Source organism: Bos mutus, chromosome 10 (assembly GCF_027580195.1).
Source record: "Bos mutus isolate GX-2022 chromosome 10, NWIPB_WYAK_1.1, whole genome shotgun sequence".
Lineage (NCBI taxonomy): Eukaryota > Metazoa > Chordata > Mammalia > Artiodactyla > Bovidae > Bos > Bos mutus.
Window position 1 is genome coordinate 15918881 of NC_091626.1, and position 14466 is coordinate 15933346.

At 43.2% G+C, this 14466-nt stretch overlaps 1 long non-coding RNA gene across 1 annotated transcript in view; it reads left to right on the forward strand.

Moving 5' to 3' along the window:
- The first annotated feature begins 3066 nt into the window (after nucleotides 1–3066).
- LOC138989487 (uncharacterized) overlaps nucleotides 3067–14466 on the forward strand; it is a 39563-nt gene continuing 28163 nt past the window's right edge. The window contains exon 1 of the long non-coding RNA XR_011465786.1: nucleotides 3067–3203. This is a non-coding gene — a long non-coding RNA (uncharacterized lncRNA). The remainder of the gene's footprint in view (nucleotides 3204–14466) is intronic.

Genomic DNA, 14466 nt, shown 5'->3' on the forward strand with positions numbered 1-14466 from the left:
AGGCCCCCTCTGTCGCTGAAGCCCCTGGAAGCTCTGTACTCCATGTTTCAAGGGGTAAGAGGTTTCCCAGGGTCAGGTGCTCAGAGGTGAACCCAGGGCGAGCAGGGTTCCAAAGATGGGAGAAGACAGCAGGTCATGTCCTCTGACTGGGGACTGGACTGTTGCCTGGGAGGCTCTGTCTTCTTCTCAGGCAAAGCCCTGCCCAGGTCAACGTAAACTAGGCCAGCCTGGAATGAATCTGTGTTTGTTGTTAAACAAAGGTACAGGGACTGGGCCCCAAAGGGGGTAAACCTTGAGCTGCTTCCAGGACTTGATTTGATTTAAAAAGAATAGGGAGAGTACTAGAAGCCCAGAAACACTTCCTGCTCCAAATGCCAGGAATTCCAGCCCTGCCCGCCCTGGGAGGCTGCACCTGCCTGTGTTCATGCTTCCTCTTCCCCTCCCGCGGCCTTGGGCACAAGCCACACACTGCACAGGTTGATATGAGGATTAGTCAAAGTCATGGCATATAAACCAATAAATACCTGCGAACTCTCTCTCTCCTCCCTGACCTTTATTCAAAGGTCTTGAGTTTTTGGCTAACTACAGCCTGGTAACTCTTCAGTAGGGCTTCCCAGGTAGCTCCGTGGGTAAAGAATCTGGCTGCAGTGCAAGAGACACAGGAGACAAGGGTTCGATCCCTGGGTTGGGAAGATCCCCTGGAGAAGGGCATGGCACCCCACTCCAGTATTCTTGCCTGGAGAATCCCACGGACAGAGGAACCTGGCAGGCTACAGTCCATGGGTTGTAAAGAGTCAGACGTGCATGAAGTGACTGAGCGTGCAGGTAACCCTTCATTGACTGTGCTTAAAGCACTCACCACTGTCCCAAGCTCTGCATCAGATGTCATCTTCATCCCAGGATTATCACTGTAGGTACAGCAGCCTTTTCTGTAGCACCTACTGTGTGTCAGGTACCGCATAGCCATCATCTTTCTTCCTCACCATGACTCTGCAAAGTAAAGATAATTTTTTTTTTCCCATTTTGCTGATGGAAAGACAGAGGCCCCACAGATAATCAGGTGAAATGAGGAGCCCCGATCTTGCTCCATGTCCCAGGTCACTTCCCTCTTGTTTTTCTCCCAACTCTCTAGTCCAAGCCCAGAATCATACACAGCTTGACTTTTATATCATCTAACATTTATTTATTGAGTCCCCATTCTGTGTGGGGCAGGGTCCCAGCCCAGGACCCACAGTGGGGCCAGCCTCATCCATGCCTTCATGTAGCTCAGCAGGTAGCTGGGGAGCAGATGAGCGATAAAGAATTCTAAGTGCATGTGGCAGGTACAGGTTAGCAGGATAGATGCAGTGCTGTAGGGGTACCTGCTTCTGTTGGGAGACACAGAGCCCAGCAGTGTGAGTGATCAACGTGGACTCCATCCACACACTGCCGATGTTTCATGTGTGTGTGCCCACAAGTGTGAAATGATTGTGACAGGAGAAATGAGACTTAGTTGCTTCCTCACCTCACGGTATAGGTTATATAGTGCCCCAAATTGCCACTTTAAAGGAAACACTTTTAATTGTACCTTTATTTATTTGGCTGTGCTGCGTGGTTTGTGGGATCTTAGTTCCCCGCCCAGGGATTGAACCCGGGCCCTCAGCAGTGAGAGCGCAGAGTCCTAACTGCTGGACTGCCGGGGAATTCCTTTAATTGTAACTTTAAAATGAGAACTTCGATATAAGCACAGGTCGACAGACTGGAGTTTGTCGATAGCAAATTGGTGTGTGTTTTTTTTAAACCAACATGCAAAATATTTACAATGGAAGTTCTTACTTCTGACATTTAAGAAGCAGATTTAAAAAATATACACATGCAGTTTTAACTTTTTATTACAAAATTTTGAAAACATGCATAAAAATAAAGAGAATAGTACAATAACCCTCCCTCCAGTGTATCCAGGTCCCAAGAAATTTGCCAAGATAAGTAAATCAGAATTTTGAAAAAATATTCAATGTAATTTATTCAATATATATAGTTTTTCTATGATAAAAGAAGTAAAAATTAAAAGTATATTTACAGTGTTTATTGAAGAAGCTACTAAACACACACCTCTCTGCCCATGGAACTCTAAAGGTGCACGGAGAGAATTCAGATTCTTAGGCCAAAGGGAGTCTGGGCAGGGAGACATCTCGCTAGCCTGTCTCTCACAGACCTGATATCCTGTGGTTCTCTTATCTACAGAGAGAAAAAGCCCATTTATAACTTTTCTCCTCTGGTTTTAAATGTGGTGGCAAAGATTCAGGAATGTGTTTGCTTGGAGCTTGGAGCCCTGGGAAGAATCCCTTAGAAAACAAGGCCTCCTTGTCTCCGCCTCTGACTCTCAGGACACGTTCTAATGAATTGCTCTCAGACCCAAATTGGCTCCATCCTAACCCACAGCAGCTGCAGTCCTCAGGGAGGGGAGTGGGGAGCTCAAACCTGGGGGCAGAAAAAATTAAGCCCTAGCTCTTCCCCCATTAGCTGTGTGGTCTTGAGAAAGTTGCTCTTCCTCTCTGGGTCTCCAGTACTCAGTCTTTAAACAGGCTTTCACCAGGCTTATTTCTCCTGCCTCCACAACTCTGAATGACTTGTGATCTGTGGCTAAGTGCAAGGAAGGAGGGTTAAACACCAGGCATGGTAGATGTGCACACATCCATTTATTCTTTTATTTTTTCTTTATTTTTCAAAAATATATTTATTTATTTATGGCTGCACTGGGCTTTGGTGGCTGTACATGGGCTTTGTCTAGTTGCGGCAAGGAGGGCCTTCTCTTTGTGTGGTGTGTGGGCTTCTCATTCTGGTGGCTTCTCTTGTGGCAGAGCACAGGCTCTAGGCACACGGCCTCAGCTGCTCCACAGCATGTGGAATCTTCCTAGACCAGGGGTTGACCCTGTGTACTCTGCACTGGCAGGTGGATTCTTATCCACTGTACCATCAAGGAAATCCTTCTTATTTATATCCGTTTATTCTTGAGGAAATGATGGGTTAGAGGGCTCTGATGGACTTGGGAAAGGTGAATAGTGTTTTCTAAATTTATTAGATGCTGTGCAATTAATGAGTGATCCAGATGTCAGCTGAAGGCACTTAGGATTGAGATGAGACTGTCTTGAAATCTGATTCTGAAGCCCCTTCCACCTCTCTGAAGAATTCTACAGATCCCCAACGGACCCCAGGCTCTTAAGGTACAGATCTAAGACCCCTCTCTTTCACCCCACATGATCCATCACTCCATCCCTGCACCAAGATCTTTGAACGTGACACCTCCAGATCTCTCCCACCTCCAGAGAGGGGTCCCACAGAGCATCCCACAGCAGGGGGTTTAGAATCTTTTCACCCTGATCTTTCTTATTTTAAAATGCTGATTCACCTTCTCACCCCAACTGCCCAACCTCCCCCACTTACTGTTTTCTTCCTCTCCTTTTCTGACACTCCTCCCCTCCATTCCCCATTGCTGCTGCTGCTAAGTCGCTTCAGTCGTGTCCGACTCTATGCGACCCCATAGACGGCAGCCCACCAGGATCCCCCGTCCCTGGGATTCTCCAGGCAAGAACACTGGAGTGGGTTGCCATTTCCTTCTCCAATGCATAAAAGTGAAAAGTGAAAGTGAAGTCGCTCAGATGTGTCTGACTCTTCGCGACCCCATGGACTGCGGCCCACCAGGCTCCTCTATCCATGGGATTTTCCAGGCAAGAGTACTGGAGTGGGTTGCCATTGCCTTCTCCCTTCCATTCCCTAGATGTCCAAATTCACTTCCTTCTATTCTGCAGAGCAGTTCTAGCACTTAGCTGCTCCAGCCAAGAGTGTATGCATCAATCCTGTCAGGGTACTTGCCAGGCAAAAAACTTCTACTTAATAGGACCAACCTTCTATGGACAGAAGGTGTCATCAACAGGATTTTAAAAAAGGTTTTTACCGTACTTCCCTGGTGGTCCAGTGGTTTAAAATCTGCCCACCAATGCAGGGGACATGGGTTCGATCCCTGGTCCATGAAGATCCCACCTGCTGCCAGGCAACTGAGCCCCACGCGCCACGACTACTGAGCTTGTGCTCTGGAGCCTGTGCAGCAGCAGAAGCCCCTTCAATGAGAAGCCGTGCACCACCACGAAAAGTAGCCCCCCACTTGCTCACTAACTAGAAAAAGCCCATGCACAGCAACAAAGACCCAACACAACCAAAACTAAGTAAATAAAAATTTAAAGGGCTTACTGTACAAGGCCACAGTCTAACACCGCTTGGGCAGGACTGGGGTGACAATACTACATACTTCTGATTCCTTGTCCATCAGCTGGAGCCTGTGCTTTCAGGCAGATGTCTAGGAGAACATGCGCTAGGATGTGACACTGTTCCTTCCAGCTTGGCTGTGTCCAACTTTACTCTGCTGGCTATCCTCCTTTCTTCTGAGCCAGGCTCCTTCTCCTCCTCCTCCTCCTCCTCAGCCAATTCTCTGGGCCATGTTTGTGGGAAGTGGAGGAGGACATGGAGTTTAGCTTTGAGCATCTGCTCACAGGAATCCTCCTGGGGTGGGGCTCAGGGGTTCGCCCCTACTGAAGCTCTTCTGTGATGAGCACCTGGATCTTTGGGCTCAGCTTTTGGGTCTTCAGGTTGGGTCCTAGACTATGAACTTGATGCAGGGATGAGAAAGAAGGAAACAGGGAAACAGCCAGGGAAAGTGAAAAGTGATGTCGTTTGACAAGACTGGGGAGGAACCCCGGCATCCAGGTGAGAACTGGCCTCTCACCCTGGTCTCTAGCAGGCACTGGCCTACAGAGAGGCTAGAAGGAATGATGGATGACTCAGAGTGGAAAATGACTTGCCTTGGTTCCCAGTGAGGAGAGTTCAGTCTTATGCCTTCAAGTGTGGCTGAGGGGATCACTGGGGGAACAAAAAGTGGGGAGAGGGGTCTGTGGGCATATGTGGACAAATTCTTCACATAGATACTTGAGCTGAATTTTGAAGATGGATGCTTGCAGGCTGAGTGGACCAGTGCAGGTAGGAAGGTATTGAGTTAAAGGAAACCTCCCTTCTGGTGGACGGAGCATGTCATGTGATCCAGGCAAGGTGGCAGAACAGTTGGCCTGTCTGGTGAACCACAAACAGTCCTGTGAGGCTGAATTAGAAGGGTGGATGAGATGGAAGTTGAGGTTTTTGTAAGCTCTGCTAAGGCATCTGCATTTGTCATCTAGGCCACAGTCATTGGAAGGTTTTAAAGCAGGTAAATGACAATGTCAGATGGGCACCTAAGAAAGATGCTCTTGACTGCTGGATGGCTGCCCTGGGCCAGTGGGGAGTGGGGGTCAGTTAGGTGTCTGTTGCATCATCTAAGCAAAAATAGAGGCAGGGGATTGTCAGAGTGGTGGAAGCGAGGAAATAGATCTTACAGACATCAAAGAGGTGGAATCTATAAAGTGAAAGGAGCAAATGTGAGAGGTAATATACATACATCTAGTTTCATTTTAACTGTTGTATGATATTTCATTGAGTGAATAAACCACATTTTTAGATTTCCATTTTCCTAATGGTTATTTCTGTTTTCTCATTATTACAAATAGGTCTGCAGTGAACATTTTCACACCTGTCTCTCTGTGCGTCTGAAATTCTCTTCAGAGTGGTTACTCAGATTTGGTTTTGCTGTGTTGTTAGGCTCAATGATCTTAAGATCTACTATAGTGAAGTCGCTCAGTCTTGTCTGCCTCTTTGCGACCCCATGGACTGTAGCCTACCAGGCTTCTCTGTCCATGGGATTCTCCAGGCAAGAATACTGGAATGGGTTACCATTTCCTTCTCCAGGGGATCTTCCCAACCCAGGGATCAAACCACATTGGAGGCAGACGCTTTAACCTCTGAGCCACCAGGGAAGCCCTAGATAGTCTCACATTCCTCCACAAAGTGACTGTACCAACACACTCTCCCATCAACAAGTATAGGAGTTCCTTTCCCACATTGCTTATAACTCTGTTATCAGACTTGCATAACTTGGCTAATCTAATCAGTATGAAATAAAATCTTTCTGTTGTTGCAATTTGCTCTTGTGAATCCTGGTGAGGTTAGGCATATTTTTATATGATTATTCACCTCCCTGTTTCTTCTGTGAATTATCTGTTCATATGTTTGGCCCACTTCTGTTACGTTGTTTTTTGCTTACTGATTTGTTGGAATTCTTTATATTTTCTGGATACTAATCTTTTGGTGGGCAAATATCTTTTCTCTAAAAGCAAAAATAAACAAATGGGACCTAATTAAACTTATAAGCTTTTGTACAATAAAAGAAACCATAAGCAAAATGAAAGACAACCTATGGACTGGGAGAAATTATTTGCAAATGATGTGATCAACAAGGGCTTAATTTCCAAAATATATAAACAAGTTTGTACAACTTAATAACAAACTACCTAATCAAAAAATGGACAGAAGGCCTAAATAGACATTTCTCAAAGATGACATACAGATGATTAATAGGCACATGAAAAGATGCTCAACATTGCTAATTGTTAAAGAAATGCAAATCAAAACTACAAGGAAGTAGCACCACACACTGCTCAGAATTGCTGTCATCAAAAAGTCTGCAAATAAGGAATGTTGGAGAGGGTATGGAACAAAGTGAACCCTTCTACACTGTTGGTGGGAATGTTAATTGATACAGCCACCACGGAGAACAGCATGGAGGTTCCTCAAAAAACTAAAAATAGAGCTACCACATGATCCAGCAGTCACCCTCCTGGGCATATACCCAGACAAAACTATAATTTGATAAGATATAGGCACCTCTGTGTTCATATCAGCACTATTCACAATAGCTGGAATATGGAAACAGCCTAAATAGCCATTGACAGATGAATGAATGAAGAAGATGTGATATATACACAATGGAATATTACTCAGCCATCAAAAAGAATGAACAATGCCATTTGCAGCAACATGGATGGATCTAGAGATGATCATACTAAGCAAAGTAAGTCAGAAAGAGAAAGACAATGCCATATGGTATCCCTTATGTGTGGAATCTAAAATATGACACAGACTTACCTATGAAATAGAAACAGACTCACAGACATAGAGAACAGACTTGTGGTTGCTAAGAGCAGGGGAGTGGGGAGGGGAGGGAAGGATAGGGGGTTTAGGATTAGCAGCTGCAAACTAGTGTATATTGTGTGGGTAAATAACAATGTCCTACTGAGATGTCTGGATGGCATCACCAACTCGATGGACATGGGTTTGGGTGGACTCCAGGAGTTGGTGGTGGACAGGGAGGCCTGGCGTGCTGCGATTCATGGGATCACAAAGAGTCGGACACAACTGAGCGACTGAATCAAGCTGAACTGTATAGCACAAGGAACTATATTCAGTATTCTGTGATAAATCATAATGGAAAAGAATAAGAAAAAATATATGTATGTATAACTGAGTCCATTTGTTGTACAGTAGAAATGAATACATTGTAAATCAACTGTACTTCAATAAAATTAAAAAAATCTTTTCTCAGTCTGCAACTTATCTTTCAAATATCATTTACAAAAGTCTTTGTCAGACAGAAGTTTTAAATTTCAATGTATTTCAACATTACAAAACTTTCCTTTATAGTTGTAGTTAATATATCTTGATAAAAATTTGATTAAAAATCTTATGCTGATGGTATAAATATCCTTCTATATTTTTCTTTTCTGAAACTTAAAAAAATATTTTTTTTTCACATTTCGATCTTTAATCTCCTTGGATTGTGTGTTCCTGTCACGTGTGTGTGTGTGTGTGTGTGTGTGTGTATACAATGTGAGGAAAAGGCCTAATTTTACTTTTTTCCAAATGGCCAATTTTCCCAGTACCATTAATAGAATACTTCATCTAATCATCTATTATTTATAGAATAATTCATTACTCTGATTTGTAATTCTGTTACATATAAGCTACATTTATGGGTTTATTTCTGGGCTTTATCTTCTATTCCATGGTTTATTTATTTATTCCTGGAGCAATACCACCACTTTAAATTGTAATAGCTTTATAATAATTCCTTATATCTGGCAAGGTAAGTCTCTCAATTTTGTTCTTTCAAAATTTTCTTGGCTCTCTTTCCTTCCACATTAACTTTAAGATAATCTTATCAAGTTCTGTGATAAAACCCTTTGAGAGTTTAGTGGGAATGGCATTGAATTTATAGACAGAAGTGGGGAAGTGCACTATTTTTAAGATGTAGAGTCCCTCCATCCATAGATGTGCTCTATCTTTTCTGTTGGAGAAGGACATGGCAGCCCACTCCAGTGTTCTTGCCTGGAGAATCCCATGGACAGAGGAGCCTGGTGGGCTACAGTCCGTAGCGTTGTAAAGAGTCGGACACAACTGAAACGACTTCACACGCAAGTGTCATTTCTGTTGTTTATTTCTTTCCTTCAATACAGTTTTACATTTTTCTCCTTATAGGTCTTGAGCATTTATTTTAGTTAGATTTAGCACCAGATAACATGATTTGTCATTGTAAAGAAAATACATCTGATGTTTCACCACTGAGATATTTGCTGCGTGTTTTCCAAGGATACCTTTTTGGGAAGTTAGGGAAGATCTCACTGGCCCTAATGCTCTAGGAGTTTGTTTTTAACATGAAGCTTTGAATTAAAGTATAAGTATGTTTGAATTTTTTTCTTTACTTTCTGACATTAAAGATGTTCTAGGCTCATTTTATACATTTCCCATTCCAATCCAAAACCAGCCATTTATCCAGTGCAATTTATTTATCTTTTTAACTTCAAAATATTCAAAAAATATATAAATGTACAGCTCAATAAATTGTTATAAGGAAGGCACCCTTCCAGTGTTGTACTGGAGCTGATTCACATGGCCTCCTAAGAGTTTTTCTTCTTTTTTGTTTTTCATTTAATTTTTATTTGTGTATAGTTGCTTTACAGGTTTGAGTTTCATCAAAGTTTTTTTCATATAGCTTTTCTTCTCTCTTTCTAGTAATACGGTGAATTATGTTAAACATTTTCCTGAAGTTGAACCTTCCTTGCATTTCTGGGATAAGCGTCCCTTGGCCAGGATAGATAGATGATAGATGTATAAATAGGCGGATGGATAGGTTACTACGTTCAATCTGTGGGACTGCCTGGGGGGCGGCCACGGGGGAAAGGGCACTGTTGTAAGAACCTCATACAGGTACTTTTATGAGGGGTTGGCACTTTCTAGGCTTGCTGATGTCTAAAGCAGGCTCTTTATTTGGATTGTCTCGGAGCCCCATCTACACTCCACTGGGCCTCCAGGTGCGATGCCCATGGCATGGTGACATCTTGACTCCAGCTGGCTCTCTGGTTTTCTCTGCCAGACCCTATTTGTTTGAGCCTGTCCCCCAGAGGACAGGCTCCATTCCCTTCATGTCCTCCCCTCTGACCCTTTGCTTCCTTGCCCACTGTTGGCAGAGTGCAGCTCCCCAAGTCAGTCCTTACTCCTCACACTCCCTCTGATGCTAGCTCACCATGGCTGGCTTTAGGATTTTCAGGTACACAGAAGCCTTTATGACTCTTCGTCCTGGGAGCCCCTCAAGCCCTCTGAGTGGTCCTGGTCAAGCTCACTTGGTTTGAGGTTAAGAGGAAGCTCCTACCCACCCATCACCAAAGACACCCTCCTTTCTGCCAGGCCTTCCCAATTTGTACCCTTTTAGCAGATCACATTACTGACTCAATGGACACGAGTTTGAGCAAGCTCCAGGAGATGGTGAATGACAAGGAAGCCTGGCGTGCTGCAGTCCCTGGGGTTGCAAAGAAGGGACGCGACTGAGTGACCGAGTAACTGAACGACAACAACAAACAGCTCTACCTGGTGAAGACCAGTACTGGCAGAACTGGTTTCACAGAACCTTTGCTCACCCTACAGAGGTGAGGTGGTTTGGCATCTTGTTTAGAAATGAGAAAGCATTTTGCAACTGCATCTGGTTCTTGGTCCCAGGACCCTCAGTTGAAGGTGAGATGGAGAAAGTCCCATTTTGATATCTTGTTACACTTTTCTAGAGCATGGCTTAGTCTGTTTTAAAACTTATTGATGTTCAAGCTGGTTTTAGAAAAGGCAGAGGAACCAGAGATCAAATTGCCAACATCCGCTGGATCATGGAAAAAGCAAGAGAGTTCCAGAAAAACATCTATTTCTGCTTTATTGACTATGCCAAAGCCTTTGACTGTGTGGACCACAATAAACTGTGGAAAATTCTTCAAGACATGGGAATACCAGACCACCTGACCTGCCTCTTGGGAAACCTATATGCAGGTCAGGAAGCAACAGTTAGAACTGGACATGGAACAACAGACTGGTTCCAAATAGGAAAAGGAGCACGTCAAGGCTGTATATTGTCACCCTGCTTATTTAACTTATATGCAGAGTACATCATGAGAAACGTTGGGCTGGAGGAAGCACAAGCTGGAATCAAGATTGCCGGGAGAAATATCAATAACCTCAGATGTGCAGATGACACCACCCTTATGGCAGAAAGTGAAGAGGAACTCAAAAGCCTCTTGATGAAAGTGAGAGAGGAGAGTGAAAAAGTTGGCTTAAAGCTCAACATTCAGAAAACGAAGATCATGGCATCTGGTCCCATCACTTCATGAGAAATAGATGGGGAAACAGTGGAAACAATGTCAGACTTTATTTTTGGGGGCTCCCAAATCACTGCAGATGGTGATTGCTGCCATGAAATTAAAAGACACTTACTCCTTGGAAGAAAAGTTATGACCAACCTAGATAACATATTGAAAAGCAGAGATATTACTTTGCCAACAAAAGTCCGTCTAGTCAAGGCTATGGTTTTTCCAGTGGTCATGTATGGATGTGAGTTGGACTGTGAAGAAAGCTGAGTGCCGAAGAAATTGATGCTTTTGAACTGTGGTGTTGGAGAAGACTCTTAAGAGTCCCTTGGACTGCAAGGAGATCGAACCAGTCCATTCTAAAGGAGACCATTCCTGGGTGTTCTTTGGAAGGACTGATGCTAAAGCTGAAACTCCAATACTTTGGCCACCTCATGCGAAGAGTTGACTCATTGGAAAAGACTCTGATGCTGGGAGGGATTGGGGGCAGGAGGAGAAGGGGACAGAGGATGAGATGGCTGGATGGCATCACCGACTGGATGGACATGAGTTTGGGTGAACTCCGGGAGTTGGTGATGGACAGGGAGGCCTGGCGTGCTGCGACTCATGGGGTCACAAAGAGTTGGACATGACTGAGCAACTGAACTGAACTGAAAACTTATTGCCCATAGATAAATTGTTGTTTGGTTGCTAAGTTATGTCCGACTCTTTTGTGACCCCACGAACTGTAGCCCGCTAGGCTCCTCTGTCCATGGGATTTCCTGGGCAAGAATACTGGAGTAGGTTGCCATTTCCTTTTCTGGGATGTCTTCCTTCTTTAGGTATTGAGCCTGCATCTCCTGCATTGGCAGGTGGATTCTTTAGAAGCCCAGAAGTGGTCCTAGTATACTTTAAATAGTTTAAAAAAAAAACAAAACTGTACTGTATCTGGAGTTTTATCCTCTTTTTCATTCTGAATATCTGTGCCTTCTCTATTTCTTTTTTGATCCATTTTTCCAGAGCTTTGATTATTTATTGGTGTTTTCAGAGAGCACTAAAAATTCTCTTGTTTCTTTGCATTCTATTTAATTAATTTATGCTTCCTTTCTCCTTTTTCACTTTTTAAATTGTGAAATAAATCATACATACAAAAAGTGCATATAAAGTCTTATGTATGTTTTAGGAATGATAATGAACAATTGTGTATCCATGACTGAGTTTAAGATACTGAATGCCAGGATCAGGGAAGCCCCAAACATATCCTCCTCTTCATCCCAGAGCAATCACTATGCTAAATGTTGTATTAAACAACCATTTACTTTTTCCCTCTCCAACAAACAGCAAATATTTATTGAGCACCTATTATGTGCACAGGCACTATTCTAGAACACCTTCCCCCAAAGTTATGCATTTAATTTTTACAAATGCTTTTCACTTATATATTACTAAACAGTACATGATATGCTCTGTTTAGCATTTTTGTTTTTGTTGGAGTACAACTGCTTTATAATGTTGTGTTAGTTTCTACTGTACAACAACGTAAATCAGCTGTATGTGTATATATATCCTCGCTCTTGGACCTCCTTCTCACTTCCTCCTTATCCCACCCCAAACTGAGCTCCCGGTGCTATACAGCAGCTTTCCACTAGCTATCTGTTTTACACATGGAGTGTTCTTGCTTAGAGAATCACATGGAGAGAGGAACCTGGTGGGCTACAGTCCACAGGGTAGCAAAGAGTCAGACACGACTGAAGCAGCTTAGCAGGCACACGCACGTGTACATATGCCAATGCCACTGTCTCAGTCTGTCCCCGCTTCTCCCAGCTCCCATCTACAAGGCCATTCTCTACATCTCCATCTCTATTCCTGCCCTGAAAATAGGTGCATCTGTACCATTATACGCATCAATAGACAATATTTATTTTTCCTCTCTCTGACTTACTTCACTCTGTACGACAGACTCTAGGTCCATCCATATCTCTACAAATGACCCCATTTCGTTCCTTTTTATGGCTGAGTAATATTGTACTGTATATATGTACCACATCTTCTTGATCCATTCATCTGTTGATGGATGTTTAGGTTGCTTCCATGTCCTGACTATTGTAAATAGTGCTCCGGTGAACATTAGGGTACACGTAACTTTGTGACTTATGATTTTCTCTGGGTATGTGTCCAGTAGTGGGATTACTGGGTCATATGATAGTTCTGTTTTTCATTTAGCTTTTTAAAAGGACCCTAGGTGCTCAGAATTGGATGAATCATAATCTTTGCTTCGTGGCATACCCTCACCTCTGGCCCATGTACAACACTTTTCTCTCCTCCTCTCCTCCCTCCCTCCCATCCTCTCTTCCTCTACACAGCTTCATTTTCTTTCTTCTAATGTAAAAAGCGCCTGTGGCTCCACTACCCAGCAAATGTCAGGATCTTAATAATAACCTGTATCAGGCTGCCCTCCCTAATCCAGATAACAACCACCCGGACTTCCAGGTTTGTGATTCTGTTATTTTAAATTTTTTAAATTATGAAAGTATGATAACACATTTACAGGAGACTTGGAAAATACAGAACAAAGTTTCATAGTTCCACTATATATTACAATTGTTTTTTAAGTAGATAAAGATTTTTAGTTGGAGTTTCAATGTCAAGCTCTCAAAAATTAATAGAATTAATAGAAAGTAGAAGGGGAGGAAGGAATGATGCTAAAGCTGAAACTCCAGTACTTTGGCCACCTCATGCGAAGAGTTGACTCATTGGAAAAGACTCTGATGCTGGGAGGGACTGGGGGCAGGAGGAGAAGGGGACGACAGAGGATGAGATGGCTGGATGGCATCACTGACTCGATGGACGTGAGTCTGGGTGAACTCCAGGAGTTGGTGATGGACAGGGAGGCCTGGCGTGCTGCGATTCATGGGGTCGCAGAGTCGGACACGACTGAGCGGCTGATCTGATCTGATCTGGGAAGGGGATAGTAGACCTGAAAAGCACTATGAACCAATTCAACATAATTAAGATTTACACAATTTTCACACCACAGCAAGGTACGAAATTCTATTCAAATTCCCATAGACTATAAACTAGGAGACACTGGAACATATCCAGGGATATAAAATAAGGTGCAAAAATTTCATGGTCTATAGGTATTGAAATCATAGAATCTGTTCTCTTAGCGCTGTAAAATTATGTTAGAAATCAATATCAAAAGATTTGAAAACAACCCACATGTTTTCAAGTGCAATGTGTTATTTACCAAGAGGGATATTTGACTCAGCCACTGAAAGCCTCAAGAATGTAAAAAGACTGAAAAAACACAGAGGGTAATTGCAGAGAAGAAAATATTTAAATGAGAAATTAATATCAAACTGAGAAATTAATATCAAGGATACTTAAAAAACCCCACGGAAATTAAATGTCCACTTTTAAAAGTGTCATCATTCTCTTGCTTTGCTTATTTTGTTGTACTGTGTTTTATTTGCTTTCTCAAAAAGCCTATTTTAAATTTTAGTTGTTTTAATGTTATAAAGGACTTCCCTGGTGGCTTAGCTGGTAAAGAATCTGCCAGCAATGCGGGAGACCTGGGTTTGATCTCTGGTTTGGGAAGATCCCCTGGAGGAGGGCATGGCAACCCACCCCAGTATTCTTGCCCGAAGAATACCAATGAACAGAGGAGCCTGGCGGGCTACAGTCCATGGGGTCGCAAAGAGTCGGACACAACTGAGCGACTGAGCACAGAGGACATCATGTTGTATGTCATTTTTGGCAATTTCAACTTTTTACTTGGTATCATCATGATTAATTATATATGGTAACTTTTTTGTGGGGGGGATTCCTCTGTGGGTTGGCAGTAAAGAATCCGCCTGCAATGTGGGAGACGTGGGTTCAATCCCTGGGTCAGGAAGATCCCCTGGAA